This window comes from Pyrgilauda ruficollis, unplaced genomic scaffold (assembly GCF_017590135.1).
Source record: "Pyrgilauda ruficollis isolate IOZ18807 unplaced genomic scaffold, ASM1759013v1 scaffold143, whole genome shotgun sequence".
NCBI lineage: Eukaryota > Metazoa > Chordata > Aves > Passeriformes > Passeridae > Pyrgilauda > Pyrgilauda ruficollis.
Window position 1 is genome coordinate 875,262 of NW_024512877.1, and position 25,936 is coordinate 901,197.

The window sequence follows — 25,936 nt, forward strand, 5'->3', positions numbered from 1 at the left end:
ATATGTAAGACTTGTTTTCTATGAGTGTACACATGTGCTTCTGGACAGCCAGGGGCTTGTGTGGAAGCAATAAATTTATTCTTCTGGGATTAATCCCTACTCTGCTTCTTCAGCCTATTCCTTTTTTATTATTTTTTAATTTTTTTTCTGTTGGGAGAGTGGAAACGAGAGTGAAAGAAGGAAAAAGCTCTTGCCCATGTCATGTTTGTGTGTGCTCATCTTTCCCAAGCAGCAGGTAGATGTGTCAAAACCATGAATTATGAATGGAGCTGCTGGAATGCTGCAGATCCACAGAGGAATTGACCTGTTTTATTCATCCCTCAGCAGCACTCCCTGTGGGACTGGGAAAACCCAAAACCTTCCCATTTTCCGTGCTTGGGAAGTTAGTCCTGAATTACAGTGATTAAAACTTGGCAAGGAGAAGCTGGAGAGCTTTCACACCTTTCCAGTATGGGAAATTCTCTTGTTCAAGACGATATTTCAGTCTGAAAAACAGTTGTCAAAGGCAAAGTTATGTTTTTCTCTCTTGGAAATGAACACTTTTGCAGCATGCCAAGGTATTTTTTTTAGGTTTAAGGGGGAGAGATGGCAAGAGATGCCTTGCCATCAAGGCCAGGGAAAGACAAAAGCAGGGACTGTGCATGACACAGGAGCTGAGTTCTTGTGTGACTTGGAGCAAGATCTCTGGTTTGTCTGGATTTTTGTTTTCCCTGTCCCTGGAAAGGAATTATTGATATTTCCCTTGCAAGGCTGTTTTCAGGCCTCTTGGATCAAAATTTTGCAGGGGTTGATTATATGGCACAGAAGCTCTTGTAGCTCTGGGGTTTGGCATTGGTGCCACTCAAAAGTAATGGTGAGAGCTGAAGAAAAAGCTGGTTTTTATCATGCTCTGAACTCCTCGAGTGCCTTACACAGTCCTACAAAGGTGGAGTGGCAGTGAACCGACACCTTTTATCTCCTGGATTTTTGAATTTTGAGTTTATGCCCGTTCCAACAGTCGTCATGCAAGGAATTTGATAGTGGGAGGGAGGATCTGAATGGATTCCATTTCCATTCTGTTTGTTGTTGTTACACCCAGTTTAATTTTTCCTGTTGTATTCCTGTGTTTAGCCACAGCCTGCGTGTGACTGCATTCCTGGTGGGGAAGGGTGGGAGAGCTGGATTTTACCATTTACCAACCTACTTAAGGTAGCTTTTGCCTTCCTTTTATTGCTTTTCTTAAACAATATTTTGGATTATTATTGTATTTTATATGAGGAAGAGCTGCAATAGGTATAATTTATTTTAAATACTCAATTTCTCTAAAAATTTCCTATTTTCTTGCCAAAGGGGATCCTGCAGCTTTGTCTGCCAGGAGAAGAAATGGTTATTTCATGTAACTACTTCTGGTTTTAAATCCATTTTTAAAATCTATTGCTGATTTAAATTGTATTTAAGTCAAGAATCCCAGCTTGCTGATTTAAAACATTTGATTATAAACTTGGGGTTTTTTTAAAAATTGTGCTATCATTCTCCTCAAAGAAATTTCTCTTCCCTGCTTGGTCAAATATCACTTGTACACTGCTGTCCTTTCATTAAAATTAGAACTCCTTTATTTTGGCCACTGCTTCTGTGCACACTTATTTAAGCAATGGCATCTAATTAGTAATTTGAGAGTCTTTGTTTAATTTTTTATTGTATAGGAAACAAAGAATGATACGTTTCAGTGGTGATGTGTGCTAGGAACTAATGTCAGACTTCCCTTGGAAACTGGAATTCAGATTAGTACAGAGTGGGGTGCAGAAGTGTTTGTGTTCATAGAACAGCTTTCCACTTGATGAATTCCTGAGAAAAGCAACGGATTTCTCCCAGAACAGGCTGGGATGTCAGCAGCAGCATTGATCTGACAGGTGTTCTCACAGAATCCAGAATGGTTTGGGTTGGAAGGCACCTTAAAGCCCACTCAGTGCCACCCCTGCCATGGCAGGGACACTTTCCACTGTCCCAGGCTGCTCCAAGCCCTGTCCAGCCTGGCCTTGGGCACTGCCAGGGATCCAGGGCAGCCCCAGCTGTGGGCCTGCCCGCCCTCACAGGGAACAATTCCTTCCCAAAATCCCATCCGACCCTGCCCTCTGGCAGTGGGAGCCATTCCCTGTGTCCTGTCCCTCCATCCCTTGTCCCCAGTCCCTCTTTCAGACTGTTTCAGAAAGTATAAGGTGTGAAACTGTCTCAGCTTGTTTGGTGTGGAAGATAATCATCGAATCACCCACTTGAACCATGTTGCTTTTCCCCCCTTTTTCTACCCAGATATTGAAGTGCTCTCTTGGTGCTTGGATTTGTCACAACCATTCTGCTTCCCCAAGTCCATGTGTGCCCACCTGAAGGGGCTTTTCTCAGGCTGTGTGAGTGGAGCAGGACAGAGCAGGGCTGAGGTCAGGGGTACCAGGCCTTGCAAAACAATTTCAGCGTCTCTTTGTAGGGATGTGTTTGTCTTGTGATCCATCAAAACCCAGCTGGGGAATTTGTCCGGGCTGATGGCTCGTTTCCTCCTTGGAGAGACCTTCAAAGGCTGCCATGCAAGTAGCTGACATTCTTCTGCACAGACACATGGTTGTTCCAGGAGGTTCATTAATGCAACGCTGCCTTCAAGCTCTTTGGAAATTTAAGGGTCTCATTCTCTCGTTTACACCAGTGTGGAACCGGGTAGGAATTGTAATGACTCGAGCTTTTGTAGTCTGTGTACAAAAAAAGGGAGATTGAATCTGATGGGTTTGGTGGGAATTAAGATCAGAAAGGAATATTAGATCATCTATGCTAATCGTGAGTAAATTAGATGGTGCAAATTCTGAGCAGAAAATCAAATGCACGCTGTGATTCCTTACGGGATGAACTCTGTCACGAGGAACTGATGGGTGAGAATAGGGTGTTAATTGCTGAGGCTGCTCTGATGGGGCATAGCTGATGTTCACTTGGGCATAGTCCATGCACCAGACTAAGAGGGAGTGGCATCCCTTCCTCCCTTGCCTTAGTCTGATTTTTGGGCTGATCCTGAGCACTGAGCACGGTGGGCAAGATGCTGTGGGCTGCCTGAGAAGAGGCTCCTGCAGAGCTCACAGTCTCTGACTGACACCTTTGTAGCTGCTGTTTAGGGAGCTGCAGGCTGGGCTTAGATTGGCTCTAGTCTCCTCCTTGCCAGATCAAAGAAGTCCAGCTTTCTCACCTGGTTTTCCCAAGTCCCGTGCTGTGTGCAGTTTGGGGCAATAATGACTTCCCTTGACTGGCCAGCCAGATCCCTCCCCTGCCCAAAGGGGCTCCAGGAGAGCTGGAGAAGGACTTGGGACAAGGGATGGAGGGACAGGACACAGAGAATGGCATCTCACTGCCAGAGGGCAGGGTTAGGTGGGATATTGGGAAGGAATTCCTGGCTGTGAGGGTGGGGAGGCCCTGCCACAGGTTACCCAGGGCAGCTGTGGCTGTCCCTGGTTCCCTGGCAGTGCCCAAGGCCAGGCTGGAGTTCTGACAGTCTTTAGGGTCCCTTCCAACCCAAACCATCCTGTGATTCCTCTTCACACCAGCCTGTGCTGTTACTCAAGTAATCCATGGTGGTTTTGGACAAGACAAGCCCAAGTACCAGCCCTGTTTTCCTTGTTTCTGGCTGCCAGCTGGATGTGGAGTCATTGATTGTTGTCCTATGAGCACAGTGGTCCATATTGCTTTAAACCCATTGAGACATGCTTGTTTGATTGTAATTATTGCCTTAATACATAACTGCAAGGTTTTGATAGACTTGTTCAGAGCCTCCAGAAAGGAAAGTAGTGTAAAATGGATTTATATGTTTCAAGATCAGGAGGGACTGACATAATCCTCTGTTTGGATGAAAGACCCTCCTGAAGCTTGGGACTGAGCATTTTTGTTCTTTTGGTCTTTTGGAAACAAAAGTAAAGATATTGAGTCCAAGATTTTTTAAATCCTGATGGATCCTTCTGATGTGTGCTTGGAAAGCTCTTCTGTGTTGGCCTGGCCTTTTAGCTCAGTCCTCAGATGCTTCTATTTTATCTATTTCTGAACTTCCAGAGCTCCAGAAAGCCTTTCAGCCCAATTTAATATAGAATAAAGCAAAAAGCATGGTTTGATTCCAGACCAAGTCAGTCAGGCAACAGTTAGATAAGTATAATTAGACTTGTAATTGGAATGCGTTGTAGACAATTAGTTTTTGTAAATGTGTGTAATTTAATCCCAAGTAAAGGGTCAGGAGGACCTTGCTGTGAAAGAGGTTAAGGAGTAACATGTATAATTTCCAGGCCTTCTGATGCTCATGTCTGACACAGCTGGAGAGGAGCATGTCCATCTTTCCAATGGCAGCAAAAAATCCACCCTCCACAAGGTGAGTCAGGGCTTCTGCTCTGCCTTTGTCTCCCAGCATCCATTCCAAGAAAATCCATAGGGGATGCTATAGCAGCAGTGATTTATGGAATCCCCCATAAAAACCCAAAGCCTGTGAGGGAAGAAGACCCACTCTGTGGGAGTCCATTCAGCTTTTGGGGAAGCTCCTGAGGAATGGGATCTGATCTCCTCCCAAAGCCTCGACTCGTGCTCTCTGTGGCAAAGAGCTGCAGGATCTCACCCGCGTGGTTACACGGCGGCACTCGGGATGTTTTTCTTCCTGCAATCCTTTTGTCAGGAAAGGGGCAGCCCTTCAGCCTCCAAGGTCAGCCCAGGAAAAGGGCCTGCTTCCCAGACATGTGGTACTCATTTGCTTGGAATTTTTGACACCACTTATTACAATCCGGTGCAGCTGCAAGTTCCCAGGCTCTTGGTTTTGGGGTAGGATTGAATGGTAAGGGAGGAATGCCCCAACTTCTCCCTGGAATCTTTCAACACAGTGCATTCCCAGGATTTAACAGATCCTGCATCATTATGGCTGGCCTTTATAGCTTTAGGAAAACAACCTCAGTGTGCTGGAGTCCCCGAGAAGGGGTTGGTGGTGCTGGTGACCAGCTGCACCTGGGCTTTGCCAGAGTTCTCCGTGTTTTTTATGGCTCACGGGCTGCGCCGAGCGTGACCCAGGTTCTCTCAGCACAGATGCTGGGGCTGGGGGTGGGTTCCACAGCAAAGGGGACTCACAGCTCAGTGTTAGCCACACCAAATGCAAAGCCTGGAAGAGCAGGTTCTGGTTTCTTGCCTTCTGCTGTAAAGCAGGAGCAGTGCAACCGTATGATTAACGGCGAGAGTCCGAAAGCAGCAGGATAATAAATACTGGGAATTCAAAGGAAACCTCAGCTTCTGGCAATTACAGAGTTTGTGCAGCAGAGAGATGGAGCTTCTGACTCCAGTGTTATTTGTGACCTACTTGGAACTGAAATGTTGCAAGAGACTGTTTGTTTAATACTCAATTGCTATTTTTTTGAAGTTATACCGTATTCGGGTTAAATACAATCCTTTGAACATGGACTCACAGAAAAACATTCTCCTCAGAAAATTCCACCAGTTCTTGTTGTCTTAATTTTTACTGCCAGCAAGTGTTCAATGTGTTCCTTCTTTTTCCATTGCAAAAACCCCCGCCCTGAACCTCCATAACCTTTCCTATCATGTATCCAATATTTTATAGAGCAATCACAAAGGGTAGTAAATTGAGTAAAACATACTATCCTTGGCAGGATTTCCCTCATGACTAAATCCAATATGAACAAAGAGGACAAGGGCAAATAACTTCACTTATTCAGGTCATTTTTCATAAGAATCATAAACATTAGATAGAAAAGGCCCATTAGATTATCTCTCCTCTCTTCCATTTTGCCAGTTCTGGGTTGTTCTCTACAGTAACCTTGTGAAATTTTACTTGTCCAAATGGAAGAAAGATAATTTTTCCTGCTGGTTATTTTTTTTTTTTTTGAGTGGAAAAGGATGGATGGTTTTTCCATCTGGGCTAGAAGCACTTCTTGTGCTTCTACAAGGCTCATTTTTAATTTCCACAAGTGTCTCCTCTTCAACAGTTTTATGTTCCTCTTTTTGGGCACCGTGATCTTATCGTGAGGCGTTTCCAAAGCTTGGGCCCATGTTTTTAATTCCACCCCATTATTCCAGTTGTTCAAGTATTGGAATAACCCCGAGGCTATCTGTAACAATTTCACCCCATTGTGTTTCTGCCCTTCAAGTCCTCGCCAGGATTAATGTACCACCAACAACAGATTGTTCTTGCTGTATACTGGGAAATGTTTATAAATGCTCTTCAGATTAAAATAATTTAAAATCCTCTTAAAAAATTGTTTCCCTCCCCCCAAGAGAACTGCCAAGGAAGTATATATAAGATGACTTAAACCATCCAAAACAAAAAAAACCAAAGCCTCTTACAATGGTAAAGGACCATGAAGAGCTGGAGAGAAGCTGTCGGTGCAGCAGCTCTAGAGCTTGTGTTTAACTCCACACGTGTGGTTTAATTGCTGTGCTGAGCTTCTCACAGGCTGAAGAAAGCAGTGGAATGTTTTTGACGTTTGTTGCTCTAAATTAAATGTGTGTCAGTGTCCAAAAAATGCTGAAATGAATATGGGTTTGGAAGGAGTTAATGTTTAAGGAGTGTATGTGCTTATCTGCTGCTGAAAGGTCACTGAGTAAATTCTTCAATGATCCCAGTGTTGTGGGGGTGCTGCTGACATGACAGCTCTTGCTCTGTTTCCAAAAAACAAAAATCTGGGTTGGGACTCTGGAGCAAGTGGGGATGTGTCTCATGTTGCAGGGAAATAGGGAATTATTGAATCATGTCACAGAATCCCAGCATGGTTTGGTATGAGAGGGACCTTAAAACCCATTCCATGGGCAGGGACACCTTCCACTATCCTGGGTTCCTCCAAGCCCTGTCCAGCCTGGCCTTGGACACTTCCAGGGATCCAGAGGCAGCCACAGCTGCTCTGGGCACCCTGTGCCATCCTCACAGGGAGGAATTGCTTCCCAACATCCCATCTATCCCTACCTTCTGACAGTGGGAAGGCATTCCCTGTGTCCTGTTTTTCCAGGCCCTTGTAAATAGTCTCTCTCCCTCTTTATTATTGGCTCCTCCAGGCACTCCAAGGCCACACTTGGGGGTCCAGGGCCTTTTCATCTCCCAGCACCCCCAAATCCTTCTTCACAGGGCTGTTCTCAATGACTTCTCCTCCCAGTTTGTTCTTGTACCCCAACACAGTGCAGCACTTGTTGAACCTCATTATCCCCTCGAATCTCCTGCTCCTCAATCTCGTGTAGGTCCCTCTGGATGGCCCTGGCCTTCAGGAGTGTCCCCTACCCTGCTCAGCTTTCAGGAGCAGTGGTTGGATGGAGTGAAGTGGTTTGGCACGGTGTTGGAGGTATCCTATGGATCCTGTGCCAGCAGGTCTGGGACCACACACGTGTGTCATCTTCATCTCCTCAGCACCTCGAGAGTGAACTGCTAGCAGTGGAATTTTGGAGGAAAAATAAGGGAAAGGAATGTGGCCAGCTCAGTCAGGGGGGAATTACGTGCCTTAGTCTGTTCTCATCCTGAAGGAGTCTCAGCATCCAGGACTTGGAGCTCCCCAGCGTCTGCTGGGTTCCTGAATTACTGTAGACTCCTGGGTGATGTTAGGGAAATCAGGCAAGTCTATAATTCATGAACTGGAGATGTATTGAATGTGACAGGAAAAACAAAGAGAAATTAGGATCCACAGAATGAACATTTGTGACAGCAGCAGAGGATTCTTGGAAGCTGCTTGTGGATCTTAGGGGGACTGATGTGCTGCTATAATAAAGAGAAATAAACCTTTAATATATAATAAGGTGTCTTTTTTTTGAGACTTGGTTTTTGACACATGTATCTGGTTATATTTCAGTCTAAAAAATAGGGTCTCCTGGTCAGCCAGATAAGAAAATAAGGTTTTATGTTTAACAACTTCCATAATTGCCCTTCTTCTGTCTCTATGGCCACATCTCCTGGGTTGATGCCACTCCTGGGCATCCTGATCCCTGTGTGGGAACACAGATCTGAGGGATGCTGTCCCTGTTCTCTGTGGCTCTTGTGAAGTTTGCCTGCCTTTTAAAAGAGGGGACTACAGTCTGTGGTACCACACAGGGATTTTACTTAAAAACAGTCCTGTTTTGGGAGAGTGGTTTCACAGTGAAATAAAACTGGCATCCTTTTGCTCTGTTCTCCATAAAATCCATGGATGGGAGGGTGGCCATGTACAGACTTGCTGTACATTAATTTTGTTTGTAAAAGCTCTGTAATTATACAGCTCTCCTGCCAATTTGGCACAGGAAGACAAGGAAAATCCTAAGCGGAATGCTTTCCCCATGAAAAGTCTTTCTATAGGGTTTTTTCCTCCCTTAGCTTGAACATAATAACCTGATTGGCAAACCATTTAAAAAATGAATTGCAGGGCTTCCAGCGTGAAATGATTGGCTCCATAGGAGTTATGGCTTTTGCATACGTGGGGGAAAAATCCAACTGTGCCACTGAGATCCGCTGGGATGTCCTCTTGGAGAGCCTGCCAGGCTGCAGTGACCTGGAATGCATCCAGCTGGTGCGTCACCTCTGCTACCAGCGCTGCATTTCTTCAGCTTTTAACTCCATTCCTGCTCTCCATGGCAGCTGTTTAATTCTTCTGCCAGAGATAGCTTCAGGAGGGGAAAAAAAAACCCAACTGCAAATAGAGGAATTGTTTGGAATATTGGGTCTAAACATAGATGATGGTGATGGCTGGTTCCATTTTTAGCTTCCTAAAGAAACGAGGCTTATCCAGCAGTGACATCTGCTCGTCAGCTGCTTCCTCACAGGTTGTGAGTGCAGGGGTCAACTTCAGCCAAACTTTGATTAAAAACCAGGTTTTTGCTCCAGGTTTTGGTGTTTGATGGATGGGGACATTTGACTTTGGAGCTCGGTGGTGATTTCTTTTTGACCACGTGGCTGCAGGGCAGGGGAGGGAGAGTGGGTCGTACAAAGCACAGGGGCAGGAGAGCAGGAGGAGTGCTGGTGTGTGAGCTCTGATACGAGGGCAGAGAGGAAAAATCATGGCCAAGCCATGTTCCAGTAGCTCCCCGTCTCCAAGAGCGGCCTACCCGGTGTCCCTAGGCAGGCTCCCACCAGGGCATGACTTCTCCTCCTGTGTTCCCACCTCTCCTTGTGCTGCCACGGCCTTTTGTGGATCACTGAGGCTCAGGGGAGGTTTTTGCCCGTGTTATTTGGAGCTGAGATGAGCTTAAGGCGGCTGTGAGAGTGAAGGCGGCCTGTCTGAGGCGCCAGTGGCTCCAGTGGCCCACAAAGCTGCTTTGCCTCAAGGAGCCCGGCTCCGGGCAGGATTATCCGGCTGCCTGGCAGCGTGCCGTGCTTCCAAGTGGGCATGGAAGTGTCTCTGGGAGGAGGATCAGCACCTCGGTGTGCCCCTCGGTGCCTGAGCAAAGGTTAGATATTGGGATTTTTAGCCCGAGTCCTCAGGGTTCTCTCCTGCTTTAGAATCCAACAGGCTGGCGCGGTTGGAAGGGGCCCTGAGGGATCGTCCACACTCCTGGCTGACCAAATTCACAGCATGTCCTTAAGGGCATTCTCCTTAAGGGGGCTGCTGACAGGCTTGAGGCATTGGCCACCTCTGCAGGAAGCCACTTCCAGCATTTGAACTCCCTCTTGGTAAAGGAATGCTTCCAAATGTCCGGCCTGTGTGGCCAGTGGGACAGTCCTCCCTTGCCCGGCCCTTGGTGCATCCCAGGCCGTGGTTTGTCCTCCCTGCTGGCTCCAGCTGACCAGCACCCCCAATTCCTGCTCTCCAGCCGCTCCTCTCTAGGGATTTGGTTGGATTTGTACAAAAATCTGCAGGACCGTGGCTGGTGAAGGCCACGTTCTGCTGGGCAGGCCTTGAGGCCCTGCGTTCCCTGCAGGAAAACAGCAAGGCCACGTCTTTGGGAATTGTACCAGCCTGGAGAGCAAAAGCTGCAGCATTTGTTTTGGAGAAGGCTTTGCCCCGTTTGGGATCTGGCAGAAGTGTTTTAGGGTTTAGTGATGGGGAAATGCTGTGGATGCAGAGCTCTTTAAGGCGCCCTCCCAGAGTCTGTGGGGAGCTCTGGGCCGAGGGAAGTAAACTGGTGACCTGGAAAAAGAAAATGAAGGAAACAAGATTAGTCTGCTCGACAGGGAATGCCATCCTGGGATTTATTTTGATTCCTGTCAAAGTAGCAGCCTGAAAGACTTTATGCAGAGAAAATTTGTGTTTTGTAATTGGAGAGGAAAAAAATACATACTTTTGAGACATATACATATGTAAAAAATATAGAGCTTGGTTCCTGGCTGGAGGCTCTGGGAGTGCTTTGGAGAGGCTACTCTGCATGATATCCTTTATTTAGCAACTGTCATGCCCATTTGTAGGATCTGTGGCGATAGAACCTGTCCTGGGAAACGTCTGAAATCCAGAATCATGAAATATTTAGTGGACCGTTCACTGCTAATGGTCTCCAGCCCTGTGCCAGCACCACAGGATCAGTAACAAAAGGCTCTGTGTACCAGTGCCAAGCTGCCTGAGACTGCACTGAGTTTGTTCAAGTCTTATTTCAGGTTTTATCAAAAGCAAAATCTGAGTCCAGCAAGGCAGAGTTTGGTTGGTTGAAACCAGCAAAAGCTTGTTTTATTTTCCTTGCTCAGAGGAAACCTGGGATATGTCATGTGTGGCATACACAGAAGTGAGTTATTTTTTTTCAGCAGTAGATAAATTGATGTGAGAAAAAATACACAGTATTGATTTTCCTTTTCCTGTGGCTTTTGAGAGGTTGTTAATGCAGCAAGTACACAAGAGCACTCATATGTCTGTCTGCACAGTAATCGCTAATAAATTGACTTTCTTAAAAACAATTTTTAGTCTGTAGTTTCAGTGACTTGATTTGTGGAGTAGATGATATCTCCTGGCACATAATTACTCATTTTTGGGCCGTCTAAAAGGGGGGAGGATAAATTTTCCTGCCTTATCTGTAACACTGAACATCTCTCCTATTACTCACACAAGTTTTTTCTCTGTGTCTTCTTCCTTGCTGTAGCTGAGCAAAGATGTTTTTAAGGATCTGAGGCTTTTCTCAGTGTTAAAATTTACAGTACAGACACTTTCTAGAGCTAATTCTTGTGCATTCTGACACGGCAGTGGTCATGACAATAATTTATACTCAGGGGACCAACAATTTGTTTCAGTATCTCCAGAGTGACTGCAAAGAACTTGTTTTCCTTTGGGAAAAAACCCCAAACCTGCAGGTGCTAATCACATTAACAGTCCAGTGGGAGCAATTTGATGGCATGTGACAGAATGTGACGTGCCAGGCCCTGTCAGTCTGCTGGTGGTGATGATCTGAGGATGCTGAGGAAGGCAGTGGGCAGGAGCTGACCCATGGAGTGGGATGAGGTGTTGGTCCGAGCCTGGGGAATTTTGGGTGTCCAATGGAAGCCCTTCTTGTCCTGAGGCAGAGATGGGAACATGGTGATGCTTTGGAATCACTGGTGTTCATGGATGCTCTGTGCTCTTGCTGTTCTGGGCTTGCAGTCAAAATTTGGTGGTCACTAATATTTTCTTCCCATTATGCAGTGCAGGATTGCATTGTGTCCAGTTTCTCCTGGGTATGGTCTACGCAGTCAGTGTTTTCTGGGATTTGTTGTCCCAGAGGTTTGGTTCTACAGCCTTGTAGGTTGCCATGGTGGCACAGGGACCACGTTGTCACTGTAGTAAGGAGACAGACATTGATTATGTTGCTCTGAGGTGATTTATGCCCCATGACTCCTTGTCTTGGCAGTCATCTGGTGATCTCAGCTCTCCTGACAGTGATCCTTCTTCAGTATCATTCCTGACAGCATTTTCCTGATTATCCCCTTGGTCTTTGCTGTTGTTCTAATGTCCCACTTGTTTTTAGCCACTTTTCTGGTTTTTGGCCTCTCTTCCCATGGTGGTTCTCAAGGTCCTGCCAAATCACAGATGTCCACTCGGGAACCTTTCTGTGGAGCAACAGTGACTGCACTGTGAGGCACGAAGAGAAATTTAGGACTTGTAATTCTTGCACATTCACAGCACTGCTTTCCCCCCCGCTTTATGTCCTGTTTACAGTGCAAATGGTTTCTGCAGGAGGGCCCTGGACATCTGTGTGTTTGGCTGTTTATTGCAGAAAGCTTTTAGTGGGTCAAGGAAGCACACGGAGGGGAGCTTCTGGAGCGGCCTGTGGAATGATTCTGCTTAGCTTTGTTTTAGCACTCCTTGCACAAACCTCTGCTCCCTCCCCTTGGGTCACAGCTTTCCAAGCTGTGCCAGCAAAAGCAGAGTCAGGCTCTGCTAAACTCAAATGAAGCACGGGGCACATTTAATTTGCATTTGTGCAGAGGTGCTTAATTACAAACACCTCTCCTCCTACCACAGCACTCCTGGTAGTTCCTTGATTGCTCCCAGTAGGGAGCTGAGCAGCTTTGAGGGTGGATGTTGTTCCCTTAGGTTTAGGAAGGTTTTCCACATCCCAAGGAGTGCTGTGCTGTGAGATGGATGAGTAAATGTCAGTGGTTTGATGTTCCCAGAGGGCTGTTTATTACAGGATATAATCACGGAATCACAGAATATCCTGAGTTGGAAGGGACCCACAAGGATCATTTTTTCCAAATCCTGGCTGTGCTCAGGACAACCCCCAAGGATCCCACCATGAATCCCACCCCAAGGATGTATGTAAACCCTCCCAGAGGGTTCACAGTGAGACCAACACTTCTAAACTCTCTCAAGGATTTGGTAGATGGGGTAGCATGCACCATCTGTAAACCCGTGGATGAATTGGAAGACAAGCTTGTGGTGGGACAGGAAAATCAACCCCAAACCTGAGCTATTGCCTGAGGAAACATGGGAATCCCCATTAGAAAGATTTAGATTAGAGAACACATCTGCCAGGAGTTTGGCTCTTGGAATTCCATCAGAGAAGTCCCACCTTATTTTCTTCAAGAGATTTAAAAACAAACAAACAAAAAACCCCATCAAAACCCATCCTGAACATACATGTCTGTATTATTTATAGGCCTAGGACTGGACATCCTCTTGCAGTGCATCCATATCCTCTCTAGAGACGGTCCCAGGATTTTCCAGGTGCTACTTTGGACTTGCAAGCCTTAGATCCATCTTGGAAATTGTCATGGAAGTATTTTCTACTGAAATACAAATATCCCCTTCTCACCCCCTCAAGAAACATTAAAGCCTGTTTGGAGGAGTAAAAGTGCAGTACAACATTTAGTTATAAACTGAAGATTTCCAAGCTATGTTGACTTAGAGCATCTGTTAGTGAAACATGTCTGCTCTGCAGACAGTTTTTGTACTTGTGCTGTGCAAGCACATTTCAAACAAGCACAGCAAATGTGCTGCTGAGAACAATCCAGCGGTGCTGCTTGGGTCATTTAGATGACTTAATAGGTCTTTTCTTTTTCCTTGCTGTCTGCATTAAATCAATGATTCATATAAATTATGCCAAAGGGAGTTAATTGTTATTGCATGGTATAAAAAGCTGCCAAACTAAGGGCAAAACTCTGATTGCAGTGCATGAAATAAAATGGAGCTGTGTTCTGATTGCTGAAAGCATAAAATGGCTGAACCTGTCACCCCTACCAGAACAGCCTGGACTGGAATTCCTGTGGAAAAAACGGCAGTAAAGGAATTGTAAAAGCAAAAGTTTGGTGACTGTGGCATGTTTGGAGGTTTGGGAACATTTGGATGTCTCCAGAACACACAACAAACATTAAATGTGAAATAGGCAGCTCAAAGAAGTGTGCTTCTCTGGTGCCTGGATCTGCAGAGGAATTTAGGAATTTGACTTTGTTGGTTCAGTGGGAGTTGAGCTCCTAAATATCCTAGTGAGATTGGACTGTGGTCTGTCTATTGTGGTTTATTTCTTATCTCTGCAAGAGGGGCACTGCTACCATTCTCTCCTGTTGTTCCCCCAGCACATTTTCAGGGCTGTTTGAAGAGGAATTGGTGCTTCTCGGGCTTTTCTAGCTTTTCAGGGTTGGACTTGATGATCTTGGCTGTCTTTTCCAGCCTGAAGGATTCCATTGGTTCTCAGAGGGAGGGTACAGCAAGGGCACTTGAAGACAAGCTCAGGTGCTACCCTTTGCTTTGGAATATTTCTCACTGTAGCCAGTGGAGAGGCATAAAAGGATCTGTCATGTGTTACTTAATTTTGATGTGCATTCTGCACTAAATCTGACATGGCCCTTTCCTAGGGAAGCTGCATTTTACATGGAAGAAGCTAAAACAGTGAGAAGTTCATGGAATCATGGAATGCCTTGGCTTGGAAGGGACCTTAAAGTCCATCCAGTGCCACCCATTCCATGGGCAGGAACATCTTCCACTGTCCCAGGTTGCTCCAATCCCTCTCCAGCCTGGCCTTGGATACTTCCAGGGATCCAGGGGCAGCCACAGCTTCTCTGGGAACCTGTGCCAGGGCCTCAGCACCCTCCCAGAGAAGAATTTGTTCCCAATATCCCATCTGACCCTGCCCTCTGTCAGTTTAAAGCCATTCCCCCTTGTATAATGTGAGAGTTGAAACACTGCCTGTTGTACAAAGGAGAATGGAAAAAGATACACTTTCAGGAATTGTTTAGAGCTAAGTCTGGGGGTTTTTGTGCAAGGAAAAGTAGTATTCAAATAGGAGTAAGCACTGGGAAATAAAATAGAGGGGCACGTGGAATATGTAGGTCTGGGATAGGATGGAGGAGGACAACATCGGGGAGATGCTGGCACAGAAAAGTGTTTGGAATGAGAAGGTGGATTTGTTGGAGCTGGTGGGAAAGTCCAGGAGCACCATGACACACCAGAAACTTGGGAAATGGCAGTGCTGGAAATGAGGAAATCCACACTCTGCAGTGACTAAATAATTAATAAGGGACCATTTCTGGCCTGTTCGGTGACCTGACCCGACTGCAGGAACTAAATGTGTGGGGTAAGGATTAATGTGCCTTAGGCAAGGTCCGTGCTGGGATTGGAACAGGAAATTATTAAAGTCCTTTGCAAAGGCTGGAGGAAAGCTTGTTATTTTGCTCTAATATTATCAGGAATTTTTATAATCCAAGTGTAGTGTTCAGGAAGGTGAAGTAGTTGAGTGTTGGGGGGCTCCCCACTATGATCTCTTTAAAAACTGGGGAATATTACTCTAAATTTTAGTGAGTTTTCCACCACCACTGTAATACCTGTCCCTGCGTGGCCTAGGGAATTAAGTGAACAAAAATTAAGTCTACAGTGACAGAAATTGCCAATGACTTCTAAAGGAATGAGAGATTGGGACTGCTTCAAACAAGTGCTTAATAAACCCCAGTGAAAGAAATGTTGACTTAACTCATTTTTAATTGCTTTTAAGCTCTTAAGTGAGTTTGTTATTGAAAGTAATTAAAGGCCTTGAAAGATTGTGGGGAACTTTGGGAACACCTCTATGGAAAGGCAGTTACTCACCTTAAAATAATTTTTACTGCTACCTAATCTGTCTGAATCGCTCAATTAATTACTTAATGAAGTGTGGTTCAGCACAGAGATGCTGCTCAGGTATGGCAGAATGTTTGTGCTTTGGGTACAATGGAAGGCAAAACACCTGATAAACAGTCAGTTGTTGCTTTGAGATACTTTATGGATAAATAAAAAAAGACCAGTCAGTTTTGTGAAGCCCTTTTTTGAAGAGAACTCCTTTTCCCAAGGCACACATAAGAACTGGAATGGGTGAATTTTCTAGAGCTGAAAGGTTTCCTTGCAGAATCACAGTTTAAACAATGTTTTCATCAGTGTGGCTCAGTTGGTTTTTCAGATGGAAATAACTCCAGCAGGAAGTGTCTCTGTCAATACAACAATCTCCAAATTGATTTTGTTGTCATGTTTCCATTGAGGACAGTGGAGAAAAGATTTCAACGCTGCCTTGTGTGGCTGCAGTGGAAAAAACATCCTGAAGGGATCAAGGGCTGTTCTTATCCTGGAATTCAGGTTGAGAGAGAGGACTCTGCCCCTGAGCCCAGGTGAGACCCCAGCCCTGGGGACACAGCAGCAGCACCTGGAGCTGCTGGAGAGAGCCCAGAGGAGGCCCCGGAGCTGCTCCAGGCTGGAGCCAGGCTGGGAGAGCTGGGGGTGCTCACCTGGAGAGGAGAAGGCTCCAGAGAGCCCCTTTAGGTACTGGAAGGGGCTCTCTGTGCTTATTTTCTGTGTTCTGTTAGCAGTAGGATCTGTCTCTCCAAACTCTGCTAGTCAGCAATGCCTTGAGCTGGATGATTCCGATATTCCATTTATTCTGAGTATGGAGATTGAAGAAAAGCCCCTCCCAAAAGATGGCCCTTGTAAATTGAAGTAGATTATTAAACCAAGCTAGAATTTACTGCCCTTTGCTTTTCTAAACACAATGAAGTGAAAATCCAGAATGAGGGCGTTTATCTCCAGTGTGTATTTTTCTGGATCACAAACTTTGGCAGATGTGGTGCAGAGCGATATTTCTTGGCAAACTGGCATGTTTGAAAAACTGGCCTTAGAGAAACGAGTCTCTTTTAAATAGAGCTAAATATAAAAGCAAACCAGCTCTCACTCTGTTTAAGTCTCTCTTATCTGCTGGTAGGAGTTCAGATTAGAGTGTCTGACTTAAATATCTTGAATCCACCCATCCTGCCGCTGCATCGACTCCCAGCTCAGCACCTGAAACCCAGGGCTTGACAGGAGCAAGGAGCCCAGTGCTGATAGTTCAGTAGCAGTTGTCCTTTTCCTGCTCTTTGGCTCCAGAAGCAACCTCTCCAGTTTTCCAGAGGATTAGACTCTTTTTTTTTTTTTTTTTTTTTTTTAATCAGTAACTGTGAGTAAGTGAAAATGCAGATGGGATTTGTTGCTTTTCCTAAGCTCGCTCTGCCCTTCTGGCCTTCTGCTGGCATCCTCCAAGTGGGAAAGTTATTCTAAGGATACAGTGGAAGTGATGTCAAAGGGAGGTGTGGTCAGAGGTGACATTCAGAGTCCTGATGTGTGTCACTTGTCTTGCTTGGGAGCTGAGCCAACAGGATGTTCCTGGAGAAAGGACGATGCCCAACGTTGCCAGTTTAATACTTTCCTTGCTTTTCTTGCCTCTTGAGTTCTCACTTCAATCCTGCATGTAAAAAATGAAGGAGGGTCTTGGGATATTTAAGACTCTGGAGTTTCAAAACCATCTAATTTGAGAAGCTTATTGCACACCTGGAGGTGTTGAGTCATCGTGTGTTGTTCCATGGAGTTTTCCTGGAGGGAGGTTTTCCCGTGGTGGATGTGTGCAAGGTTCTGCTGAAGCACGTGCTCCTTTTCACCCTCTTCCTTAAAAACTCCTTCCCCTCCTGAGTGGCCAAACCATTGCTGGTGATTCCCAACAACTCCAGTTCTTCCACCAGCTGAGTGCTGGAGATGGGTCTTTGAGAGGAGGAAGCTCAGGAGCTGGAGCTGCCCTGGGAGCCTTTCCCTCTTGAGGATCATCAGTGTTTGGGGAATCCAGGGGTGAATTCCTGCTGGTGCTGCCCCTCTTGCTCCATCCCAGTTCTGGCTGTGTCCTGTATTTCCTGACTCCAGGGTGAAGCTGTCCCTGGGAGCCTCCCTCCTCCTGTGCCTGTTCCCAGTGCTGGGCTCCCTGGCTCTGCTGGTCCAGCTCTCCCAGGGCCAGCTGGTGAACCAGATCAGGGAACAGCAAACCCAGGTTATTTTTAACCTGGATCCCTCCCCTCACCCAGGTCTCATACAGCTCTGGGCCACTCCTGATGGCTCAAAGGCAACTGCCAGTTTTCAAGGAGAGGAAAGACAGGAAGGTGCTTCCAGCCAGGAATGACCCTGTGGTTTCCTGCAATGTTCTCTGCCTTCCAAAATTATTTCTTTCCATGCCTTTATTTCCTGCTAGGTATTTGCACAGATGTTTTCACTTCCAGTTGCTCCAGGTGGATCTTTAGGTTTGTTTTTTTTTAAATGTGCCCTGAGCAGAATGGAATTCAGACCCATTCTGGATAATTTGTATATATTCATTAACATTTTGCCCAATTCTTCCAGAATTTGGGTCCTAAGTGCATTAGGCTCCATGACAAATGTCTCTGATATCCTCTCTGTGGTGTCTCCTTGCTCATAGCTTGACACTGCAGCCTTCACTATTGCCTTTAAATTCTGTTTCTTTAATTCCATTCCATGTGTGAGTAAAGGTGTCTGAATTAACCTTCACAATGAACCTGCCAGGGCTTTTCCCAGTGTCCAAATAGATTCTCATTAATCCGTCTTTTGTAATGCAGGGAAGGCTTCTGTTGGAGTGTTTTGCTTTGATTTTATTTTATTTTTTTAATAGAGGAAAAGGCCTCACTGAAGCTGCTCTCACTGAAAGGTTTATTTTTATTTCTAAGACAACGGCTGCATGTAATTTTAAATGTTGCACTTTCTGGAGGTTGACTGCTGTCAGTAGCAGAGTCAATATTTCCTTCAATTAACAATAATCTTAGATAATGAAATTGTTTTCTTTTCATTACAAAGTCATTTGTGACTTAGAAACCCCAAGGTGCCTTATAATATATAACTTGCACAAGTGAAAATAATTATTCCAGAGTCAATTCTAGAAGAAGTTTGGGGAAATTGTTGAAAACAGGCAGTAAAGAAAGTGAATGTTGACTTTTGGGGAACTTTTCCCTTTTCCATTTTGTGGGGTTTGGTTACTCAGAGGGCTAAACCCAAAATGTTATGGAATAGGATTTAACCCTGCAGAATGTCAGATATTTGCTGGATGTTTTTATCTTCATTTGATAAGCAGTTGTGCAGTGTATTTTTATACTATTTTATCAGAACCCTCTGCAATCTACCAAAGCAGGTGTTTTAATCACCACATCCTAATTAACTCAATCCAATCTATTTTATAATCTGTCTACCCAGCTCCTACCACTGGAGTCCAAGTTTGTGGAAAGAAGGAAAATAAGGGATTAAAAGAGAAATATAGAAGAATAATTGTAAAAAGATCATCAGTGAAGTGCAGCTACTAAAAATAATAAAACTAAATTTGGGGCATAGGAGGGAGGATAGAATTAAAAATCTTGTTTTGCTGCTTGAAATAGCACATGGAGCTGATGAAGATGTTAGGGAACGAGCTTCCCTACTTAGTAGCTGCAGTAATCCTAGGAAATATTAAGGGATCTAATATCTTTCATAGCAAGAAGAAAGTGGGAATGGAAGGAGGAATTCTGGGCTGCAGGAAGCTGCTTTGGTGTCTTTGCTTAACCTGATAAGGATGGAGAGGGACTTTTTATGGGAGCTCGTAGTGCCAGGACACAGGGAGTGGTGTCCCACTGCCAGAGGGCAGGGTTACATGGCATATTGGGAAGGAATTCTTGGCTGTCAGAGTGCTGAGGCCCTGGCACGGTTGCCCCACAGGCAGGCAGGGCTGGTTTTTTCTGTGTTCTTAAAGTTTTCCCTGCCTAAATCCCAGATCACACTCTTGATGAGCAAGGCTGTGCCAACAGGACTTCTCAGCGCTGTGTTATTTCCCTAGATTTTCCAAAGGCTTACCTCCTCACAAATTCATTCGGTTTTTCTCCTTCTTTAATGAATGTCTTTTCACTTCTGCTCAAAGACACTGATTGGGACTGATTGTTTTTCTGCAAATACATCCAAATTTGGTCAATCCTGCCTGTTCCCTACCGGTTTTTGAGCAGTGGCAGGGATGTGTGCTGGCAGCTGGACAGCCTCCTTCTCTGCAGCTTTTCACAGCTTCTCTCTGCAGCAGCAGCATCCGCTCCCTCTGAACTGAATCATTTTGACTTCTGGTCAGGAAAAGACAGAAAAGGAACAAAAAAAAATCCAAAAAAGGGTTAATCTGCTGAGTGGCAGCACAATGCAAGCAGGTATTGATGTTGTTGCAGCTAAAGAAAGATGCAGCACCAACGTTAATGAGAGGTGGGGACTGTTTTTCTCTCTCTCTGTAGCAGCCAGAGCTGAACAAAAGGGGGAATGTTTGGAGAATCCCTCAGCATTAAAGGTTGTGGCAGTGCTGTCCTCCTGCCAAATCCTGGAAACCCTCTGGATGTTCAGCACCATTGGACACTCACCTTTAGTGCTTGTCAGCAAGAGCTATGGACTTCCTTGGTTTATACAAACATGAGGATGTGAAAATATCCCAAAATGGGGACTTGGAGCAAACTGAGGTATCAGAGCAGCTCTGAAATGAAATAATGATGGTAAAGGTGTGGGGAGTGAGGTGTGAAAGCAGCAAAGGAGTGGTTGGTGATCCTGTGGTTGATGCTGAGCCTGGTGCAGCAGGCAAGGCTTACTTTCCCAAAATCCAAGGGGGCAGGAAGATGTGAGGGAGGTGGTTTTCTCCCCCATTTGCTTGAACACTTATTTTCAGCTTCTTACTTGCCACAAAAGGAGTAATTTGTTTAATTTTACAAAACGTTACTGAAGCTGTTGGAAATGGAGCTGCAGCCCACGTCTTCTTAATAAATGAGTGTGTGTATTCCTGGAAGGAAGTTAAAATGGGGCTGTGTTATATTTGGTGCCTCCTGAAGTACTGAGGCTACTCTGAGTACAGAATGTGCTCTGAGAAAGACTAATTTGCCACTGCAGAGCTTGATGGGATGAGATTTGTCAAGTCCTTGTCTCTGCTGAAATTCACTTATGCTTTCCTCTCTCTCCTGAAGATATTTTAGGGTTCTATCTCTGAATTGAAGGGCCATAAAAACAAGTCAAAAAGCCTGAAACCAGAATTAAATTCCAAGCAATGAATATGCTTCTTATAATGTAGAAATACTGAAGTCAAACACCCTTGGGAGCAACAGGTGGAGATGTTCCTGACCCGTTTTCCTGAGTGTGCTCAGGCTGCTGCTAGCACCAGGGTTGGGATTATTGGGCCATTGGAGCTTCAGCAGGGTGGGTTTTGACTTCCCTCCAAGGATGCCATCTCTGATGGCAGGTGGTGGCTTCCTGCAGGAGGCAGGAAGAAGAAAGATTCGGTAAAAATGAAGATTTTACTGTTTTCTGTTCATTTACAAATTCATGCTGTTTCATTAGCTGGCTGGAAGGGTCTGGTGGTGTAATCCTACAGGGAAAGGTGGGATGTGCCAGCACTCCCTAAAAAACCTCAGTTGTTTTACTGGATTCAATGTTTTCTGCCTCCTGCTTTCTCCCCCAGAGTGTTTTTTGAGTGAATGTAAACTAATACAGGATCAGTGGTTAGAAACCATGAAAAAATATTTAATGTAAACCTTTTGGTACTGGGTTGATTAAAATAAACAACTGTTCCAAGGAGCTGGTCCTGCTTTGGGAACAGTAGGGTTTCTGTTCCTCCCTATAATGCATAAAGCATGTGGAGCTTTTTTTGGGTGCTCCACTTCATTTTGAGGGATTTCATTTTCAGTTCTCAGAGCTTTTGTGTCAGCTGGGAAGGGAGGATGTAGGAGTAACATGTAAAACTCAGGCTAAAACCTGTTTAGTCCCAAATCCTGGCAAATAGCTGGTAAACAAATATTTAAATGAAAGCTTGGACTTTGTTTTCTCTCTCTGGGAAGCTGGGAAGGCCTTGGTCTTATTGCCAGCTCGGGTATCCCTTCCCTCTCCTCGTACCCTGCGGTTCCAGCGCTCCTCCTTTTTTTGCCTGCATTTCTTACATGTCCCATTTCTCCTTCTGCTCCAGTGGAGGTGAAGACCACTCTGAGCTGGAAGAGTGTTTTGTTTTGTTCCAGCAGGTTTTCCACAGAGCCTCACGGGTGTTTTTCTCTCTCTCTGTCTGTCCTTGTTGCTGCAGAGCTCTGGAATGCTGTGAAGACTCCCTGCCCAGGCACACTCCTCTCCGGATTATCTCCATCCCAAGGAAGCTCGTATCCAAGAGGTACCAATTCATCCTGTCTTTGTGCCATTCAGTTATAGCTGCTCCTCCCAAAACCCTTTCCCTGCTCCCTCCAGACAGGAAAGCCTTGGAGATTGCAGCTGTTGCTGTTTGATACTCTTCTTTCACTTTGCTACAGAAGCACTTTACATTTTCAAATGAGAAGTGATTTCTGGGTCAAGAAATGCATAAGCTGCAGCTCCAGCAACACTCTGTGCCTGGTGTGTTTTATTGTATTGATTTGGAAAGTTAATAAACACCAGGTCTTCAGCAGCCTGAGTAAAACACACACTACTTATGTGCTGCTCCTATAAAGAATTGTGGGAGGGGTTCTTGTTTTAGTGTTTATTAGTCTTAATATCTTCCTAGTAAATAATACATTTTTGTTCTATATTAAAAAGGAGACTTGTGTTCATTAGCTGGGTCAAAATCCCCGGGTTGGCACAGACACCATTCCTGATGTAAACTTCTGTCATTTGCCTGGAGACAGGCAAATTGTTTTCTAATAGTTTCTCTTTCTTAGGAGAAGAAAGCTGGAAACAGTATTTTCAAATAGAAACTTTGCAGTGTAATTTGATTGGAGCAGTTTCTATCTTAACTCCTTATTTTGGTTTATAGAGCCCAGCATGATGAGACCTGAGCAGGTCAAGCCTTTAGAGCATGTACATATATTTTTATATATATAAATATTTTATATATATATATATGTGTAAAACAATTTAATATGTTATAACAGTGAGAGAACATGATCTACAGGAGCTGTGAAACAGGAACATATCCCCTCAGGAAATCCCTCTGGAAAGTATGCTGGGAAAATGTCCCTGTGTGCCTGCCCTTCGATTTTCCCTCAGGGATTCACACTTTCCTGTTGGGCAGAGAAGACACAGGGGTGCTGAAGTGTCTGTCTGACCCCATCCAGCTGTTCTTGTGCAGGAATATGGAAAAAGCAGGCTTGCCTCTATGTTTTTTTCCATTTTATATCTTTTGCTGCTCACTTAATGACATGAACTTTAAATGTCAGCTGCTCTTGGGTGTGCTGCACTGCGTTGGGATCAAACCTTTGGGCACACTCTGACCCTTATCCTCACAATAATTTAGCACTCCAGCCCTGCTTTGGGAAAGCTGCCCTAAATCAATGCCTCCTCTTTGGGTACAGACAAAATCTGGGTATTTCTTCCTCTCCCACCACCCCAGCTTAGGTGGGATGGGACAGAAAATGCCAAGGATTTCAGAAAAGCTTTTCCTTGTTTGAGGCAACAACAGTGATCCCCTGTCCATCTCCTGCTTCCCCTTTTTCCCCTCTTCATGCTAGAAAAAAGGATAAATGAAAAAAAAAAAAAAAGGTACTTTGAAGCTGCTCCCATCCCTTTTTTCTGTATGGTTTTCCCCATTTGGGCTGTGCAGCTTTTTTGGGATCTGAGAAGCAGAAATCCAGGGATATGGAAGGGGAGAAACAAAGCCAAGGATGGGTTTGGTGGGTGGTGAGGTGGGAGAAGGGACACAAAGTAAGACGAAGTGATGGGTGAGAGATCCAGAGAACCAGATTGTGTCTCAAGTGGGAATATGTGGAGTGCTGGCTTTGCATAAGAAAGCTCCTGCTCCAAAGGCTCCTGCTCCAATCCAGCTCTGGATTAAGAAATTTGAAGCTCAAGAGTGGAATTGATGGAGCCTGTGGAGACTTGGCTGACCAAGCAGATCGAGGTTGCTCTCCAGGTGTGATAGCCCTGCTGGGGATCTCCAGCAAATATTTACTTTTGGGTGACTTTATCTTGAGTTGAACCCCTCCCTGTTAGACTCAGTGTTCATTCGGAAATCAAAATGTGGAGGAAATTGAGTTAAACTTGAATGTGTGAGTGCTCTATGTCTTAGCTTACTTAGGTTGTTTCCTGCTTGGGAAATACCTCACTCCCCCACATCCTAATTGAAATTCCAGCAATTAAATAGTTAAACACGGTGTGTGTGTAAAATCTATGTGTTTCTATAAATGCCTCTCTTATCTCTGTAATGGTTTGGTTTGATGTAAATATTTCTAAATGTGCTTTTACATTAGGCTGGTTTTTATCCAGGGTGTGTGAGTGGAATTTGGAACTGGGCCTGGACTTTATACTTCTGCTCCTCAACGTTTCTGAACTCATGTGGAAAATTTCTGGACTTTAAATCTCCTGAGCATTTCTGCCAGTTTGGTGGGGTCTTCACTGGGCTGGGAATGTACTGAATCCAGAGCTGAAGTGGAGCATTTTGCCAGCAGCTCTTGGACACTTTGATGCTGTTGGGAACATCATTTAGTGAATTTTTTTAGTGCAGGAGCGAATCCTTTGTTCACAGATCTGAAGTTTTCCTGCATTGCCAGCTCTGTTTTGGAGAACAAAATTCCTTTCAGAGAACATGTGATATGGAAAATGATTTCTGTCAAGCCAAGTTGTGTGCTGCATCCAGCTCTGGGGCCCCCAACATCAGCAGCACCTGGAGCTGCTGGAGAGAGCCCAGAGGAGGCCCCGGAGCTGCTCCAGGGCTGGAGCCAGGCTGGGAGAGCTGGGGGTGCTCACCTGGAGAGGAGAAGTCTCCAGGGAGACCTCAGAGCCCTTGCAGGGCCTGAAGGGGCTCCAGGAGAGCTGGAGAGGGACTGGGGACAGGGCATGGAGGGACAGGACACAGGGAATGGCTCCCACTGCCAGAGGGCAGGGATGGATGGGAATATTGGGAAGAAACTGTGGCAAAAAATATTTTAAAATGGGAATTTTTAGAGGAGTGGGTCTGACTCAGAAAAGTATTTGCAAGAGTGTAACCTAGGATGAAATGCTGGGTCATTAATCTTTATAAATTCATCACCTTATACAAGGAGGAAGTTTCCCTATGTGATCTATTACAGCTTATTTAGGTACATCATAGAATGCCCAAATGGTTTGGGTTGGAAGGGACCTTAAAGCCCATCCAGTGCCACCCCCTGCCATGGGCAGGGACACCTTCCACTATCCCAGGGTACTCCAGCCTGGCCTGGAATGCTGCCAGGGATGGGGCAGGCACAGCTTAACTGGGCACCCTGTGCCAGGGCCTCCCCACCCTCACAGGGAAGGATTTCTTCCCAAGATCCAATCTAAACCTGTCTGTCAGTTTGAGAGAAGGCTTCAGCCCCCCTTGTTCTGTCACTCCAGGCTCTCGTAAAGAGTCTGTCTCCATCTTTCCTGTAGGTTCCCTTCAGGTCCTGGAAGGTCACAATTAGGTCACCCCAAAGCCTTTTTTTCCAGACTGAATAATCCCAGTTCTCCCAGCAGAGCTGCTCCATCCCTCTGATCTCCTTGGTGCCTTGTCTGGATCTGCTCCAGCAGCTCAGCAGCAGCAGTGTGCTCTGTTCAAGGGCTCTGTGGCTGAGGTGAGCTTATGGGAAACATCCTCCTTGTCCCCCCCACCTTTCCACAGCGCCTTCCCACAGAGTTCTCCACATTCCTGCCCTCACAAAAGCCATGCTGGAAGCAGGGGCCTTTCTCTCAGATGTATAATTCAGCCCCTGTCCCTGGCGTGCCAGCCTTGTTTGTGTTGATGAATGAATGTTCCCTGTGTACAGCCTGCAGATTGCTCTGCTCCTGGACTACACTCCTGCTCAATGTACCTGGTTCTGATTAAGTGCATTTGAATTTGGGAGTGTGCTTAATGAGCTACACCTTTCACAGATTCTTTTGTTAATTCAGAAAAGCTGCCTGCTCTGATTTATGGCGCCAAAAGGGGTAAACTGCCATTAAAAGCATTAATTAGTCTTGGTTGACTGCACAAAGAATAGACTTGGTGTGAGCCAGTTTTTGATTTAGCCCTTTGATTTTTGCTAAGCTTGTTAGAGGGTCTGTATCTCTGGCTGTCTCATGCTGGATTGTGTAATTGGAATTTTGTGTGAAATTCTTGGGCTGAAGGAGCAAGAGCCAATTATAATCAATAAAGTTGTAAGGCAATTGGGCAGAACTTTGCAGATAGTTTAAGACAGAAATGTTCCTTTTTAACGTGTGGAAGTGATAACTTGGGATTGTCAGATTGGCAGGGATGATATCCCGAGGGTTTGCTGTCAGTCTTGGGCATTGTTGGTAAACCTCAGGAAGGAAAATATTCTCAGGAGCCTTGGATGTGCCCATCGTGCAGTGCTTCAGCTGCCTGTGAATCC

General features: G+C 45.3%; 1 protein-coding gene across 4 annotated transcripts in view; it reads left to right on the forward strand.

Annotated features, from left to right (window-relative positions):
* FAM168A (family with sequence similarity 168 member A) overlaps positions 1-25,936 on the forward strand; it is a 128,438-nt gene that overhangs the window by 16,871 nt on the left and 85,631 nt on the right. For 2 of the 4 annotated variants that reach the window (XR_005954592.1, XM_041460427.1), the window contains exons 1-2: positions 4,303-4,363; positions 21,709-21,792. The gene's annotated coding sequence lies outside the window, so the exon portion shown is untranslated. Of the gene's footprint in view, positions 1-4,290; positions 4,364-21,708; positions 21,793-25,936 lie in introns of those variants that run through there. The other 2 variants (XM_041460429.1, XM_041460428.1) reach the window with 2 other exon arrangements.